The sequence below is a fragment of the Entelurus aequoreus genome, linkage group LG17 (assembly GCF_033978785.1).
Source record: "Entelurus aequoreus isolate RoL-2023_Sb linkage group LG17, RoL_Eaeq_v1.1, whole genome shotgun sequence".
Classification (NCBI taxonomy): domain Eukaryota; kingdom Metazoa; phylum Chordata; class Actinopteri; order Syngnathiformes; family Syngnathidae; genus Entelurus; species Entelurus aequoreus.
In genome coordinates, this window is record NC_084747.1 from 29,044,381 (window position 1) to 29,061,880 (window position 17,500).

Here is a 17,500-nt window from a genome sequence, read left to right on the forward strand (position 1 = left end):
AGAACATCCCACTGTAACACAACATAAACACAACACAACCATTACCCAGAATCCCATGCAGTCCTAACTCTTCCGGTCTACATTATACACCCCGCTACCACCAAATCCCCCCACACATCAACCCCCCCCCCCCCCTCTTCGTGGTTGGTTGAGCGGAAGAGTTAGGGCTGCATGGGATTCTGGGTATTGGTACCGTCAGTGTAAGATGTGTGGCAGCTGAGTTAGTAGCCTTGCTGTCTCTTACGTAAGCAAGCTAAAGCTGCATTCCACTTGTGGCCGTGCAGGAACACTGCTTGGGCAGACTGTAGAGGGCGCCAAATGCAGGGCCATCACACTCTGATATTCGGGAGTCTCCCGGGAAAAATGAGAGGGTTGGCAAGTGCGACGCAAGCGACATTCATCCAAAACTCGCGGGCTGCACTAACATCAAATTTCCACATTAAAGTGCGTGCCGGTGCGTGTGTCTGAGACCCCTGGTTAACATAGCACAAAGCATGTAAGCTTTGTATGCGGTGTTTTTCATTTTAAATTTTAAAAACATTTTTGTGGCTCCCATTACTTTCTTTAATGTGTGAAACTTGCCAAAATGGCTCTTTGAGTGGTAAAGGTTGCCGACCCCTGGTATATACAGTATGCATATGTATATACAGTATGTGTGCATATACAGTGGGGCAAAAAAGTATTTAGTCAGCCACCCATTGATTGTCAATGGGTGGCTGACTAAATACTTTTTTGCCCCACTGTGTGTATGTGTGTGTATATATATATATATATATATATATATATATATATATATATATATATATATATATATATATATATATATATATATATATATATCAGTGACGTGCGGTGAGGTTCATGGCTGGTGAGGCACTGACTTCATCACAGTCAGATTTACAAACATGTGAACCCTAAAGAGTATCTTATTCACCATTTGATTGGCAGCAGTTAACGGGTTATGTCTAAAAGCTCCTACCAGCATTCTTCCCTGCTTGGCACTCAGCATCAAGGGTTGGAATTGGGGGTTAAATCACCAAAAATTATTCCCGGGTGCGGCGCCGCTGCTGCCCACTGCTCCCCTCACCTCCCAGGGGGTGATCAAGGGATGGGTCAAATGCAGAGGACAAATTTCACCACACCTAGTGTGTGTGTGACAATCATTGGTACTTTAACTTAACTTTAACTTTACACATACAAACTGTAGCACACAAAAAAGCACATTTAATTTAAAAAAACGTTATTATGGTCTTACCTTTACTTATAAATGAAGTCCATGCGCCGCTGTTGTGCTGGATTAATGCACCTCCACCGTAGAATGCACCCCCTGACGGGAGTGTTATATCAACTAAAGCCCACACTTAAACTTTCCACGTGCAAGATTGAATCTATTTAATAAAGTTATTTAATAAGAAGTCAAAAAGTGCAAAAACAATAATGTTCGTGTTGGAGGAGTTGTGAATGAATGAAATATGAAATCCTTGCTGCAGTCTGCAGGTGTACCTAATGTTGTGGCCCTGCGGTCATTCACAACTCCTCCAACACGAAATTTATTGTTTTTGCACTTTTTGGCTTCTTATTAAATAACATTTTTAAATAGTGTAACCGAGGGTTTATAAATGTCGCCTATACTGTATGAAACTACAAAATAATAAACACGGAGGCTCCAGTTTACACGAGGACCACTTTATTTACCTTCTTTCAAAGACCTCCGCTCCACTCCAACGTGTCATCACTTCCGCTCTTAGCGCCTTCAAAATAAGAGCGCAAGGCATATACTGTATAACAGCGTATAACAGGAATTTAACATCACAAAGAGGAAAGCCCAAAAAAATAGGTTACAATAGATTCAATCTTGCACGTGGAAAGTTTAAGTGTGGGCTTTAGCTGATATAACATGCACCCCCCCTCCCGTTTTCTACAGCGGGGGTGCATTAACCGACACAAGGAGGCGGGATTACTGCGAGCCTCAGCCAGTGCGTCTTCGCAGCAGTTTTATGATCGCTCAGCACAAGAATACGTTACACACATACAGATGTTGACAAAATACACTGTATATTATATACCTCAGCTAACTAAACTATGGAAATGTACAATCTAGTTCAGTGGTTCTCAAATGGGGGTACGCGTACCCCTGGGGGTACTTGAGGGTATGCCAAGGGGTACCTGAGATTTTTTTTAAATATCTGTCAAAAAGAACTGTGAAAAGAAATGCAACAATGAAATATTCAGTGTTGACAGCTAGATTTTTTGTGGACATGTTCCATAAATATTGATGTTAAAGATTTACTTTTTTGTGAAGAAATGTTTAGAATTAAGTTCATGAATCCAGATGGATCTCTACTACAATCCCCAAAGTTGATGATTACTTCTATGTGTAGAAATCTTTATTTATAATTGAATCACTTGTTTATTTTTCAACAAGTTTTCAGTTATTTTTATATTTTTTTTCCAAATAGTTCAAAAGACCACAACAAATGAGCAATATTTTGCACTGTTATACAATTTAATAAATCAGAAACTGATGACATAGTGCTGTATTTTACTTCTTTATCTCTTTTTTTCAACCGAAAATGCTTTGCTCTGATTAGGGGGTACTTGAATTAAAAACATGTTCACAGGGGGTACATCACTGAAAAAAGGTTGAGAACCACTGATCTAGTTCATATAGCAATACGGTCTCACTGCACAGCAGGCCAGCAGTTAGCCGAGTCCGCAATCCATGGTGAGGCACAACTGAGTGACGTGCAGCAACTGGCTGCTGATCACCGCACCGTCTCTTCTCAGTATTTGAACGGCAAATGTGAAAATTCAGCGATTTTGAATAAAAATAATCTAAAACTGGTGAAGTTAAATGGAAAATAACTTTATAGTATAATCACTGGATACATATAACAATTTAATTTAAAAAAATTATTTCCATGATGGGGGGCCTCACCTGCCTCTAGTGACTGCACGTCACTGATATGTATGTATATATATATATATATATATATATATATATATATATATATATATATATATATATATATATATATATATATATATATATATATATATATATATATATATATATATATATATATATATATATATATGCACACATACTGTATATACATATACATATATGTATACACGTAAACAAATAGATAGCCTGGCCCTGTTCTAAAGTTTCATGGTTATACCATTACCGTAATATCGCATGGTCATGTCTTTTTTTGTTGCCTGGCCCATTGTGCTATTGTTATTCCAAAAAAAACAGCTACAACTTTTCAAAGCTGGCATCGGACAAACCAGCTGAGGCTGAATCAGCAGTGCCTCATCATTGGCTGGAATGACCAACATTTCTGTTATTTACATTTCAGGTTGGCAACAGCAATTCTTGGGGGACTTCACTCCCTAATAACCACTGTTAGAGATGTTACTGATATGACTGGGATTCTTTTGACTCCAGACTGAGACCTCCATAGTCATTACCAGATATGAGCTGTGGGAGTAACATCGGGAGGCAGGACAAGATACAAGGATGACCTTCCGCCAAAGCAGTGAAGAGGACTTTGTGTAAAAGTAATTAGGGGTTGGATTGTAAATCCTTCTGAGACAAGCATGCATTGGAAAAATACAGTGGCTAACGTGAAGCAGATGTTGACAAAGGAAAGAAAAACATTCATGATGAGTGTCTGTTCTAATCTGGTGATAAACAGCTGAGAGTGACACACACAGTCTTGTTTTGTATTTCCCTCTTGGGGAAATGCTCAAACTTCAGAAGTATTGTTAATGTCCGACACTTTGCAGAGGTTTTGGAGCTAAAACTATTGCATAATATGAAAAACAAAGCAAACTTCTAAGACTAGAATTAAAATGAGCCATTATTAATAAAACAGTTAGGCAAGCATCCCTCTACAGCTATGATACAAAACCATATAGGGAGAGTGAAATAACAACAGAAGATGGAACATAAAATTAAGCACATTTGATTTACCACCAACCCACAAACACTGAGATCCCTGTTGGGAATTTCCAATGTTTTGTTTAAAAAGAGAAAAATGCTAAATAGTTTGGAGCGCCTGCAATAAAAACTGCATTTGATGACAATACAGTGAAGCTCTGGAGTGTAATTAGAGTGAAATAGCCCACAAAGTAGAGCTTAAGACATTAACATGATTTAAAAATTGCATTAAAAGTGTGCCAAATAAGTGAGTTCAGCCCTCAGTTAAGAGACGTAAACAAGGCACTATCCTTGTTGTTCCCTCGTATACAGTCTTTTAAAGGATTCTGGATACATTATGTACTTCAATTAGTGGGGAAAGGACATATTTCAGAGTTTTGTCAAATAGAATAGTCTGTAAAACAAATAAAGTAATAAAAGCGTGCCAAATATCAGATACATTCAGATAGCTAGCTATGTAATAACTAGTGACTAAATTACAGGGAAAACTTGTATGTTTTTTAGGCTATGTTTACACTGCAGGTCAATTCCCATATTTTTTTTCACGTCAATGTGAGCAGTACTATTCCGATTCTTTTTAAAACATAACTGTACCAACACGAATCGGGGCCACGTTTATATTTCCGTAAACACTGGGCTCTGCATGTGACGTCATGTTTTGTGCATGCTAGTCCACGGAGACAATCTGTTTGTATTAGACAAGTACAGAAGTCGCATACTTGTCTGGTAATGTCAATTACCACATAAAAAGATCGTATTTAAAATTCCGGATTGCGCATCATACTATGAAGTGTGAATGTAGCCTTAGTAGCATGTTTCTTCTATTAGAAGCTACTTTGTATCAGGTAATAATTTGCTAGACGACAAAATGAGTAACTAAAAGGTATTTTCAAATGGTGAATATGAAATCTATTCTAATGGATATTTAGGGAAATATTTATGTAGAAATTACCAAATAATTTACTGTAAATGCCTCATTTAATGCCAAATTCAATTAACCATGTCAACCGCTAATTAGCTAAATTACCAACATCTAAAAAAAGAAATGACAACATCAAATTAAAGCCACTAAATCAACACTGACTCACTGCCAGGTACAAGCCTGGAGTTTGTTTTCCACAAACAAGATTATTAATAGCGTATAAATAGTTGTAATAATGTAGCACTTAAGTTTTTAACATGAAATGTAAAAGTATTTAGTTACGACAATGTGACCCCTAATATGTCCCTGGAGTCTTCTTATTTATTTATAAGAAGCGATTTACGGGGGAAAAAAAAAAAAAATAAAAAAAAAAAAATATATATATATATATATATATATATATATATATATATATATATATATATATATATATATATATATATATATATATATATATATATATATATATATATATATATGTATATATATAATTTGTATGTAAATTATATAATAAAATATACTTTTTTAATTTATTCTCGAAAGTTATGAATCGATTAAAAATTAAAAATAAATAAAAATCGTGATTTGGATGGGAATCGATTTTTTCAGCACCCTTACCAACAATATATTGCGAGAATTTCTTTTTAATGTCTTTTCACAATGTCTACACTAAGCCAGATAACCCCTTAAACGAATAATTATTTAGCCTAAGCCCCGTTTCAGCCACACTAAACCAGCATTTAAGGTAACCCTCCTTGGATATTTTTTTATACGAGTAAGTGCGCCGTGTATTTCTTGAATCTCTGGTTCTTAGCTTTGTATGGACTCATTGATTGTTTACAAACTGAGTTCGGAGAGGAAAAGACGCCAGAAAGACCGCGCCCCACACAGGAAGTGATGTCAGAAAGAACGCGCCACACACAGGAAGTGACGTCAGAAAGAACGCGCCACAGCCAGCTTCATAGCAGGCGGAGCTAACCACTGGAAAGATGGAGGCGAGTCATCCAGACATGCTGTGTTTCTCAATCTTCTACATGTACATGTACATGCTTGTGGGAATCACACATGAATACCTTAAGAGAAGAAAATGCGTGATTGCAGCTATTTGGGATACAACACACGGCAAGAGAACTTTCGAATGTCCGGGTCAGCTGTGATTGTACTCACCGAAAGACTTTGTCTATTTGTCGAAAGAGAGTCAACGAAAATGCGGGCTCCCGTGGATGTAAAAAAAAAGGTAGCGTGTGCTTTGTATTACCTGGCCGTTGAGGGAAGATTACGGAAAACGGCGAATGCTTTTGGACTGGCAAAGCAGACTGTATCAGTTATTGTCCGCCATGTATGTCGCGGACTCAACATCTAGGTCCAGAGTATATAAAGTCAACAAAAACAAATGGACAATGAAGGTGAAGGCAAAAGAGTGAGGAGTGTCCTGACCGGATATCTAGATCCCTAGATTGATTGATGTAAAATGTTCTTTATCACATTGTTTACATGTCTAATAAAGATTTGATTAATTTATGATGGCTCAGGTGTGATTCACTACAATAGGGCCCCACAGCACACTGGATTCCAGTTAATTGAAATACCGCAACACTGGATATTGTTCAGATAAGTTAAATTTAATTTAAGAACTTGCACACAAAGCAACACTGGAGGTGACTATGACGTGCACATTTTCCGCGCATGCGTACTAGGTCACGTTGCGCCAGCTGACGAAGAAGGGGAGGGGGTCTTAAACGACCATTGTGTGTGTGTGTGGACAAGGATAAGGTTAGGTGGGATTTACCCTGGATAACCTTAGTGTAAACGGGGCCTTAGTTATTTTCCTTCAGGGCTTCAGCGTTTTTCCCTATTAGAACCTTTATTTAACCAGATAAGAAACCCATTGAGATCAAGCTCTCTTTCTCAACGGTGACCTGGCCAAGAGGTCAACAGCACATGTCACAGAGCAGTTTCAAAAAAGTAATACGTTAAGACATACATTTTAAAATACATAAAAGAGAACTGTAAAACAATAAAAATGTACACCTTTTAAAAACACACGCACTGTGCAAACATCTCTCGCTGTCTGTCCCTCAGGACAGAACGGAAGGCTCCAAATGGAAGTAGTTCAGTGAGTTTCAGTTCCGTCTGCAATGCATTCCATGCCAGAGGGGCAGCAATGCCAAAAGCTCTTTGGCCAAATGAATTCTGTACATGGGGAACAGTTAAAACATACAAATTGTTAAAGCGTAATGCATAAGAGCTGTTTTTTCTTTGTAACAAAGTACACAACCTAAAAGAGCCTTATAAATGATAGTCAGCCAATGTGTGTATCTGCGTGCACTCAATGAAGATAAGTCTGACTTCATATACAGTTGACAGTGGTGGGTGAGACTACAACAGCCAGGAACAAATCTTAGTGCTGAGTGAAAAACAGTGTCCAAGGACTGGGGGCATTTAGATGAAGCACTAAAATAAAGCACGTCTCCATAATCAATTACTGTCCTATGCAAAGCTTTTGCTTTGCATAGTACAGTTTTAACTTGCACTTACAGACGTAGCGACAAACTGTAGTTACTGACAGGGGTTTTCTGAAGTGTTCCTGAGCCCATGTGGTGACATCCTTTACACACTGATGTCGCTTTTTGATGCAGTACCGCCTGAGGGATCGAAGGTTATGCAGTAATTTCTCCAGATTCTCTGAACCTTTTGATGATATTATGGACCCTAGATCAGTGGTTCTTAACCTTGTTGGAGGTACCGAACCCCACCAGTTTCATATGCGCATTCACCGAACCCTTCTTTAGTGAAAAATGAAAATATTTTTCAAATTCAAGACAAAGTTATATGTTTTTTTACTGGTGCACAAAATGAACCGTGCATGAACATCACCTTGTTGAAAGAACAAAACCAACACAGTGCATGAACTCACAACAAATTACACACCTGCAAATCAGATGGAAAATTAGAGGGAACATTGTTTGGGGGTATCCATAATACGCCGATAGGGAGAAGTTTTTATTTACACGATGAGTCGGGTGTATCTTGACCTCTGCGGCAGAGGCTCTGCCGAACCCCTGAGGCCGACTCACCGAACCCCTAGGGTTCGATCGAACCCAGGTTAAGAACCACTGCCCTAGATGGTGAAATCCCTAAATTCCTTGCAATAGCTCGTTAAGAAATGTTGTTCTTAAACCGTTCGACAATTTGCTCACGCATTTGTTCACAAAGTGGTGACCCTCGCCCCATCCTTGTTTGTGAATGACTGAGCATTTCATGGAAGCTGCTTTTATACTCAATCATGGCACCCACCTGTTCTAAATTAGCCTGTTCACCTGTGGGATGTTCCAAATAAGTGTTTGATGAGCATTCCTCAACTTTGTCAGTCTTTTTTGCCAATTGTGCCAGCTTTTTTGAAACATGTTGCAGGCATCAAATTCCAAATGAGCTTGTATTTGCAAAAAATAACAACGTTTACCAGTTCAAACGTTAAATATCTTGTCTTTGCAGTCTATTCAATTGAATATAGGTTGAAAAGGATTTACAAATCATTGTATTCTGTTTTTATTTACCATTTACACAACGTGCCAACTTCACTGGTTTTTGGTTTTTGTATTTAATAACACTTTACTACAAAATGGCACAAAGACAATTACCACACTGCTAAAGTGAATGTTCGTTTTGTAAAAAAAAAAAAAAGGAACTAATGAAATGTTGCCAGTCATATACAGTAAAAAAAGGACAAATATCTTAGCTCTCTTGTTTTTGTCAAAATAGTTTTCATAGTGATGAAAAGTTAGAGACTTGTTCCATAATAATTCTGAACACTGAATTTATACTCTTTGAAGTTAAGCAGTAGTAGAGTTCTGTAAATAAATATGGTTATTTGTATTTTGTTAAGTTAAACAAGAACTACCTTTAAGTAAAATATTAAATTTTTACAGTTAATTTTGTTATTTTCAACAAAAAATTTATTATTGAAAACATTTCCTGCCATATACTTGTATTATTCCAAAACCTGTGCTTCAAATAGTTTAAAAATGTGTGTGTAGTTCGTGGATTTTATGATCTGATGAATCGATGCAACTGGACTCTTCTGAAATGTCTTTAACAAACAAAAATAATCCTTTTGCCTACATTCAACCATAGGCCCATTTTTGGGCCGCCAAAAAATATCCAATTCTCGGGTGCTCAGTTGTAACACACTTTTCCACCACTTGTGGCAGTAATGACAATATCAAACAAACACAAGAAGTCTGGAATTAAAGTCATAGAAAAGATTATTTAGCGCAAAAAATATGATTAAAGTGGTGAAACTTTATTTTTATTTGCACTTCAATTAAATTAATATTTTATTTAAGAATCATGCATTATTAATGTAGTTTATTTATTTCAGCACAACATAATTGGATGTATATTTATTTTTCAGCAGTTACTTGTGAGTAGGGATGTATACCCTGTACTGGTGTTTTTTGGTACCAGTTCCTAATTGGGTCGGTCCAGGAAGACCGTTAAGAATCTGCTATCAGTATTTTTTTTATCCAGATGATCGTCGTCTCTATGACATGCTGAGTTCAAGTGCTGCTACGACGCACGGGTAGACGATAATCAGCTTGAATAATCACAAATAAGGAAGCAACACCATGCCAAAGTTTGCAACACAACAATATGTCCTTCTAGTCCCCAAAGTCACGCACGCTAATAAGAGTGAGTGTCACTTTGAAGCGAACGCTATTTATTATACGACTGCCGCTACGGTGCGTCCTCTAAGCGATCTGTAAACCACAGACCAATATTAATCCACTCAAAAAATTTAAATAATCACTGAGTCATTTTATTTGATTAATACACACACAACACAGACAAATACGTTGATGGCTGTCAACACTGGCTTCTGGTCCGTCACGCTAATAGGTCTATGGGCAACATAAACATGAATAAGAAGTTCCTATCGTGACAAAATGTACACCAACTTAACATGCTAATTGATTGTATTGATTTGTATTATATATTTGATATGAGATGCCATGTTAATGATCTGTGAATGAACACAAATATTATACATTAATATTATTGTACTTTATTATTTTATTACTATTTTTTAGAATGTTACTTGCTTAAAACCTAAAAAGCAAGTGTTAATTAAAACATTTTTCCTGCTGTGAGGTTATTTTATGATGTTGCTGGTGCAAATAAAAAATATGCTTTTTAACATCTTTTTTTTTCCATAAATTACATATAGTACCTAGGGTTGCAAAGGGGTGGAAATTTACCACGGGAAGTTAAGCTCGGGAAGTTTGGAAATATTGACCATTTTTTGATTATTCAAAGTTGGACACCGTCCATGGGAATTAATGGGAATATATATGAATTAATGGGGAATTACAATAATTATATATTATTGGCCACTTGTCTATATGCTGCTGTATCTTTGTGGCATTTCTGACGTAGCTCTTTGCACAGTATTTGCAAATGTACACATTATTTTCGCCTACTTTGGTTGGGGGGAAATGTCTCCACACATCAGATGGTGTATGTGGCATTATTCTGTTTGTATTTATTTATTCTTGTAAAACACCAATGCAATGCCACACACAGATATAAATAGTCAACTAAATAATTGGAGTAGTCTTTAAAAATATTTTACTGATGGACAAATGAATAGAAATAGGCTAGATGAATAAATGAACACTCAATCAGCATGCTAAATCAAACTATAACCTACATTCTTGTATGACAACAGAATGGCTAGCAGAACAGAAGGCAGAGGAAACTACACGTTTTGATTTAGTATTATCTAGTTGAACTTTACAGATCACAAAAAAGGTGATTTCGGATCGCTCACATTGTTAGCATAAATTAATGGGATTTAACATAGAGAAAATTAGCATCACGGCTAAAGGAGACATATTTTCGGTTTATTATGAGACTGGTGGTGGTACATAAACCTAGCTAGCTAGAGATATTGGCCCCAAAAGTACAGGAACAGCTAGCTAGCTTGAGTGGAAGTCTGCTGGAGTAGTCTACAGTCATACAGTAACAAGCAATTACACCTCTATTAAACTTAAATACCATAGATCAAATATATTTACCCCAGTAATATCATCAAAACTTACCTGACCGGATGAAGTCCTTGGGCTCAAATACTAGTGTGGCCTCAATAGCCCTGCTGTAGTGTGTAGCATGCTGGGAATTATCTGTGCATGTGATGGAAGAATGCACTGCACATGTGATGGGGGTTGAAATTCTACTGAATTTGCATTAAATCAGGTTGTTTTAGCTAATAATCATGCTGCAAGATCTAGCATGTTGCATTCAATGTTTTTTCCCATTAATTCCCATTAATTCCCATATATTCCCGTTAATTCCCATGGAAAGTTTCCAACTATGAATATTCCCGGAATTTTGCAACCATAATAATACCAATAAGGAATATCGATAAAATCATGATGATATACTGTACATCCTTAACTACGAGTCCCTTCTTATGCAGTATATTTGGTTAGTGTTTATTTTTTCTAATCGGCCTGACTTAAGCCTATGGTTTGTGTGCTAAATCAGGGGTGTCAAACTAATTTTAGCTCAGGGGCCGCATTAAGAAAACTTTGTGCAGTAGCAGGCCGGACTATTAAAATCATGGCATTAAAACTAAAAAATAAAGACAACTTCAGATTGTTTTTTTTGTCTTACTTTGGCCAAAAATAGAACAAACACACTCTGAAAATATTACAATAAAAATATAGAAAAAAATACCGGCAGCGCTAAAGTTTAGATCCATGAAGAGAAGAAGAAAGTGAATTAATGTTAAAAACTGATTAAATTTACATATACAGTACATAAAAATGTGATTTCTTTCGTATTATTTTTTAAAATTAAGTAACGTTTATGACAACCTTTTTCCAAAATACAATATAGAATGTGAGATATAACAGGATAATGCACACATTTATCATTTGTTTTCAAAACGGTTACAAAAAAGTGGGACCCCAAAAATTTACTGTGGGACTCCATTTTTATGACTTGATGGGGTCCCCGGGGCCCCATTTTGAAAGTTCCAAGCGCCAACACTGATGAAGTATTGGTGTGTGCAAAACAGCAGCAGGCGGCTGTGGCCAGCGGGCCGGTTCTAATAAAGTTAAGCAGTAGTAGGGTTCTGTAAAGAAATATGGTTATTTGTATTTTGTTAAGGAAATACTTTTGAGTAAAATATTAATTTGTTACAGTCAATTGTGTTATTTTCAACAATTTTTTTTTTTTTTTTTTAACAATTGTTTGCTACATATATGTATTATTCCAAAACCTGTGCATTAGTTTAAATTCTGGGTCGAGTCAAATAGTTTAAAAATGTGTGTGTAGTTTAAATCGATGCAACTGGACTCTTCTGAAATGTCTTTAACAAACAAAAATAATCCTTTTGCCTCCATTCAACCATAGGGCCCATCGTTGGGCCGCCAAAACATATTAATTTCTCAGCTGTGGCTCGTATGGGCCTGATTACTGATGAAAAAAAAGTGGGACACCAAAAATTTATGTGGGACCCCGTTTTTATGACTTGATGGGGTCCCCGGGACCCCATTTTGAAAATTCCTAGCGCCAACACTGATGGAGTGTTGGTGCGTGCAAAACAGCAGCAGGCGGCTGTGGCCTGCGGGCCGGTTCTAATACAAATAAATATTATTCCAGGGGCGATAGATAATTAATTTGCGGGCCGGATCTGGCCCGCGGGCCTTGACTTTGACACTTAAGTGTTAAATGAACAACAATCATTGTGATTAACACATGCTTTCATATCGATTGATAAGGTTTTATATAATTATTGTATAGGATTAGAATTGCTAATTGTGTGAATGCTCCAAAGCATTCAAACATGGTTTTCTACAGCAAAATTAATCTATTTATTATTCAACTTCTTCTTCTTCTTCAGATTTTGGCGCGCTCTACCTTCCACATTTTTCACCCGATTCAAACTGTTCCAACTTCAAACTGTTGCAGGCTTTTCCTTGACAAATTCCAAAAACTCCCATATTTCCCAGAATTCCAGGTTTTCCAGGACATTTTTCCCATTCAAAGTGAATTAGCCATTTTTCAAACTTCCACCATTCCCACATTTTTAAACCTATTCAAACCATTCCACCTTCAACACATTCCATTATCCTGGACATTCAAACTATCATTGTTCCAAGTTCAAAAAAATTCCAGGATTTTCCATAATTTCTGGTTTTCCAAAGCCCTATTCCCACCCTTTTTTCTGGCGACTACTCCTTCCACATTTTTCAACGCATTTAAACCGTTACACCTTCAAAACATTCCTCTTAATTAGGACAAAAAAACAAAGTTGTTTTTTGAACTGGAAACTTTCCACGTTTTCCCGAAATTCCAGGAATTCCGTAATACCATTTCTCAATTCAACATGTTACTACTTCAACATTTTTCCACCGATTTGAAAAATTCCATCACCAACCATTTCAACTCATTCTGACCATTCAAGTTGTTTACCATTTTCAAAAAAAATATCCCCAAATTCCCAATTTTTTCTGAAATTCCCATTGAATTGACAACTTCCACATTTTTCATCTGATTCAAACCGTTCTAACTTCTAAATATTCAGCTTGTTCAGGAATTGTGTGCTCTACTTCAACAATTCTAAAAAAAAAAATCCTGGATTTCCCATAATTCCTTTTTATTTTTTGCATTTTCCCCATTCAATTTTTTTTTTTACCATTTTTCAAACTTCCACAATTCCCACATCCTTCAACCAATTCAAACCAAACCACCTTCAACACATTCCACCATTCTGGAAATTCAAACTACCTTTTTTCCAAGTTCAAAAACATTCCAGATTTTACCGAAATTCCCTAATACCATTTACTATTTCAAAATTTCTTGTCCAATTTAAACAATTCTAACACCAAACAATTCAACTCATTCAGGACATTCATGGTCCTAATCTTTTTCAAAAAATTCCGCTTTTTTCAAAATTCCCAAATTTCCAGGAAGTTCCCATTGAAATGAATGGGACATTTTTCCAAGTTGCACAATTCCCACATTTTTCTACCTATTCAAACCATTCCAACATCAACACATTCCACTAATCCTGGACATTCCAACTAACACTTTTCCAAGTTCCAAACCAATTTCCGGTTTGCCTGGAAATTCAAACTCTTCAACATTCAAACCATTCCAACATTCAAACCATTTCAGCGTTTAAACGATTTCAACATTTATACCATTTCTACATTCGTCCTACATTCCATTAGCATTTCAGTTGAGCGTCAGCTCTTCAACATTCAAACCATTCCAACATTCAAACTATTCTTACATTCATACTACATTCTGTCAGCATTTCACTCCAACTTCAGCATTGGAGCATTCACACGCAATTCCTTCAGGAATTGCCTCTTCTCATTCAATTTCTTCTTCTTCTCCACATTTTGGCGCGCTCTACCCTCAACATTTTTTTCACCCGATTCAAAATGTTCCAACCTCAAACTGTTCAGCCTATTCGGGAATCGCGGGCTTTCCCTTCACAAATTCCCAGAAATCCTGGTTTTCCGGGACATTTTTCCCATTCAAAATGAATTTGCCATTTTTCAAACTTCCACCATTCCCACATTTTTAAACCTATTCAAACCATTCTACCTTTAACACATTCCACCATCCTGGAGATTCAAACCATAATTTTTCCAAGTTCAAAAAAATTCCCGGATTTTCCATAATTCCTGGTTTTCCAAAGCCTTATTTCCACCCTTTTTTCTGGCGATTACTCCTTCCACATTTTTTCAACGCATTTCAACCATTCCAACAAAACATTCCTCTTAATTAGGACAAAAAACGAACTTGTTTTTTGAACTGGAAAATTTCCCGGTTTTCCCAACATTCCAGGAATTCCTCAATACCATTTCTCAATTCAACATGTTACTACTTCAACATTTCTCCACCGATTTGAAAAATTCCAACACAAACCACTTCAACTCATTCAGACCATTCAAGTTGTTTACCATTTTCAAAAAAATTCCCGCTTTTCCCGAAATTCCCAATTCTTTCTGAAATTCCTATTGAAATCAATGGGACATTCTTCAAAGCTTAACAACTTCCACATTTTTCATATGATTCAAACCGTTCTAACTTCTAAATATTCAGCTTGTTCAGGAATGTTGTGCTCTACTTCAACAATTCTAAAAGAAAATCCCAGATTTCCCATAATTCCTTTTTTTGTGCATTTTCCCCATTCAAAATGAATAGGCCATTTTTCAAACTTCCACAATTCCCACATTCTTCAACCCATTCAAACCATTCCACCTTCAAGACATTCAACTCATCCTAGACATTCAAACTACTATTTTCCAAGTTCAAAAACATTCCAGGAATTCCCGTTTTTTGGTAACCTATTTCCACCCTTAAATCCGACTACTACTTTCACATTTTTCAACCCATTTCAACCGTTCCACCATCAAAACACTGTCAGTCAACTGTCATGGTCCGATCATATTGATGGTATTTCAATGAAAATGGGAAGAGGTCTAGCCATGGTCAGGAAGTGCTCCACCTTCTTGACATCCTCAACAATGGCTCAAGTGATACAGTCCTTGGTTTTCTGTCATCTTCATTACTGTCCTATAATATGGTCCGCTACGACTAAGTCTGACCTTAACAAATTGCAATTTGTCCAGAACAGTGCGGCTAGACTGCTACTTAAATGTTCTTTGCGCACTAATATTTCATATATGCATTCACGCCTGTCCTGGTTGTCTGTTGAACAAAAGATGCATTGTAGTCTCCTTATGTTCTTTAGAACAATCATTTTAGATCAATCACCAGATTACTAGTTTTTAAAATCAACTAACACACATATTCATGGCACTAGGAATGCCAGCAATGGCTATTTGACACTTCCTGCTCCCAGGACCAATTTCCTCAAACATACAGTCATGTATGTACATCATTCTGGAATGGGTTGCCATCTCACATTAATCTCTCACAAAGTAAATTATCATTGAAGACAGCTTTGAAGATACACCTATTGCAGCTGCCCACATGATGTGAATTTTTAATACTGGTTTTAACTAGCTTTTTATCTTATGTTGTATTTTTCCATTGTATAATGTCTGGTAATGCATGTATTCTTTGTATTTTAATTTTGTATGCTCCTATATGGACCCCAGGAAGACTAGCAGTCGCCTTGGCGTCAGCTAATGGGGATCCATTCAATAAACAATAAACAATAAAACACTCCTGATATTCAGGACAAAAACCAAGTTGGTTACGGAAAAATTCCCGGTTTTCCCCAAATTCCAGGAATTTCTCAATTAAAAATTGTTAATAATTCAACATTTCTTGACCGATTTAAACAATTCCAACACCAAACATTTCAACTCATTGAGACCATTCAAGTTTTTTACCATTTTCAAAAAAAATTCCAGATTTTCCCGAAATTCCCTAATACCATTTACTATTTCAACATTTCTTGCCCAATTTAAACAATTCTAACACCAACCAATTCAGCTCATTCAGGACATTCATGCTCCTAGTCTTTTTTCAAAAATCCAGCTTTTCCCAAAAATCCAGGAAGTTCCCATTGAAATGAATAGGACATTTTTCCAAGTTGCACAATTCCCACATTTTTCTACCTAGTCAAACCATCCAAACATCAACACATTCCTCTCATCCTGGACATTCAAACTAACACTTTCCCAAGTTCCAAACCAAATTCCGGTTTCCCTGGAAATTCAAACACTTCAACATTCAAACCATTCCAGCATTTAAACAATTTCAACATTTAAACCATTTCTACATTCATCCTACATTCCATTAGCATTTCAGTTCAGCGTCAGCTCTTCAACATTCAAACCATTCCAACATTCAAACTATTCTTACATTCATACTACATTCTGTCAGCATTTCAGTTCAACTTCAGTATTGGAGCATTCACACGCAATTCCTTCAGGAATTGCCTCTTCGAGTTCAACTTCGTCTTCTTCTCCAGATTTTGGCGCGCTCTACCTTCCACATTTTTCACCCGATTCAAACTGTTACAACTTCAAACTGTTCAGCCTATTCAGGAATCGCGGGCTTTCCCTTGACAAATTCCAAAAATTCCCAGATTTCCCAAAATTACAGGTTTTCCGGGACATTTTTCCCATTCAAAAGGAATTGGCCATTTTTCAACCATTCCACCAACAAAACATTCCTCTAAATTGGGACAAAAAACGAAGTTGTTTTTTGAACTGAAGCATTTCTCGGTTTTCCCGAAATTCCAGGAATTCCGTAATACTATTTCTCAATTCAGCATGTTACTACTTCAACATTTCTCGACCGATTTGAAACATTTCAACTCATTCACTTTTTTTTTTTACCATTTTCAAAAAAATTACCTCTTTTCCCCAAATTCCCACATGAAATTCCCATTGAAATGAATGGGACATTTTTCTAAGTTCCAAACCAAATTCCGGTTTTCCAGGAAATTCAAACTCTTCAACATTCAAACCATTCCAACATTCAAACTATTCTTACATTCATACTACATTCTGTCAACATTTCAGTTCAACTTCAGCATTGGAGCATTCACACGCAATTCCTTCAGGAATTGCCTCTTCTAGTTCACTGTTAATATTTCAGTGGGCCCTGGACCCCTCTGTAGTGGAAGA

General features: G+C 36.6%; 1 protein-coding gene across 2 annotated transcripts in view; it reads right to left on the bottom strand.

Annotated features, from left to right (window-relative positions):
- The window catches only part of rtkna (rhotekin a), a 214,762-nt gene that overhangs the window by 196,644 nt on the left and 618 nt on the right, over window positions 1-17,500 (bottom strand). The window lies entirely within an intron of this gene.